This window comes from Gavialis gangeticus, unplaced genomic scaffold (genome assembly GCF_001723915.1).
Source record: "Gavialis gangeticus isolate Ggan-Ray unplaced genomic scaffold, GavGan_comp1, whole genome shotgun sequence".
In the NCBI taxonomy this organism is placed as follows: domain Eukaryota; kingdom Metazoa; phylum Chordata; order Crocodylia; family Gavialidae; genus Gavialis; species Gavialis gangeticus.
The window spans coordinates 13,720,698-13,722,685 of record NW_017729003.1 but is presented as its reverse complement, the minus strand read 5'-3'; positions in this window follow the sequence as shown (position 1 = coordinate 13,722,685).

The following is a 1,988-nucleotide window of genomic DNA, read 5'->3' as shown; positions in this document are numbered from 1 at the left end:
GTTCTTTAGTGGAAGATATGATTCTTTAGTGGAATCATATACCTCCTGTGTTAGGTGGAGGTCCTGTATGCAGGTTAAGAACCCTCGTGAATGGTTGGATTTGGCTGCTGCTCCTCCCAGCAGATGTCAGGGTAGTTTAAATCCCCCATGACAATCATGTCCCTAGACGGTACAGCCTCTGAGAGCTGCCTCAGGAATTCCAAGTCTAGCTTTTCCTCTTGGTGTGGTGGTCGGTAGCAGACCCCCACCACCAAGTCCCTTTCCCCATGACTTCCATGTATCCTAACCCACAATGCCTCGATTATCTTCTCCTCTGATCCCATTTTGATTAGGGTAAATTTATAATGCTCCTTTACATAGAAAGCAACCCACCCCACCTTTCCTCCCTACTCTGTCCCTTCTGTACAACCTGTAGCCCTCAATGTGTACCACCCAGTCATGGGTAGGGTCCCACAAGGTTTCTGTTAGCCCCACTAAATCAAAGTTATTATCTGCAAGCAGAAGTGTGAGTTCTTCCTGCTTGTTCCCCATGCTTCTAGCCGTAGTATAGAGGCACTTGAGCCCTTTGAATGGTGCCTTTGATGCCCTCCCATTCTGATGCCCAAAGGGCCCCTTGGTACTTACCTGGGGTGTACTGCTGCATGTCTCACAGTTTGTAGGTTCTAGACTCTCTCCATCTCCTGCCTCCCCATTCCCCATCATACTTAGTTTAAAGCCTGATGTAGGAGGTCAGCTAACCTGTAAGAAAAGAGACTCTTACATTTTGCGGAGAGATGAAGCCCATCGCATCCCAGGAGGTCCCTTGCATGGAACTGTGGATTGTGGTCCAGGAAGCCAAAACCCGCACAATGGCACCAACTCCGGAGCCACAAGTTGCCTTCCCTGACACAGGTGATGCGATGTCTACTGCGACTGCTGACCGGGAGGATTGACGAGAAGACCACCTGCACCCGTCTTCCTATGCCTGGTCCCCAGAGCCCTGTAGTCAGTCAAGATACAGTCTGGACTACTCCTGGCCACATCATTTGTTCCCACGTGGATGAGGACCATGGGATAGTTGTCGGAGGGCCGGATGAGGTCAGGAATTCTTGCCATGACGTCCCTGATCCCGGCTCTGGGCAGGCAGGAGACCTCATGTGCCGTGGGATCCAGATGACAGATGGGTCCCTCCGTTCCTGTCAGCAAGGAGTCGCTCACAACGATGACGCAGTGTCTCTTCTGCTTATCTGGCTGGCCTTCAGCTTGCTCAGTGATGGCGGCAGGCCCCTCCAGTGCACTTTCTGCAACCGCACACTCCTCCAGTGCAGCCAGGACCTTGTATTTAACACACAAAATACTACAATTTTTAAGCCAAGGAATAAAAGTAGGTCTACTTTTATTTAGTGTACATTTAGTGAGAACCAGATTTTTTTTAACCAAAGAAGGATTTTCTAGAAGTATGTTAGTTACAATAATATGTGTCTTGTAATGAGGTGAAGACCCTGCATTTGGCTTATTAAATTGGAATGGAAGATTTTTTGATAAGACACGGTTAAAGAAGTGATCTTGAAAAATCATATATCATTGTAGTTAGCTGATGAGAGAGAAGTTTTAAACAAACATATTGCTAATCCAGTTTCTTGGTATATTCATTCTCTCCATATTATTATAACCTGCAACAACTTCAAATTGTTGTTCTTTATTAATAATTTACCACGATAACATTACATAATGGTTCTTTCAACATTGGCACACTTTGCAAATTATATATCATACAATTGCTGTTCTGGGCTTGAAGTTTTATGGCTTGTTTGGCTGATCTTTCCAAGCTAATGCTGTGTGAATTACAGGATTAGAATGTAATTTGTAACACGTCATTCAAAACATTTCATTTTTAAAAGCTAATTTAACATTAGAATTTGGCGTTGTAAGAATGTAAACCAATCTGATATATCTTCTGTACAAAAGAGCGAAGTGTTCATTGTGTCCAACGTGTCTTCTCTTATGTG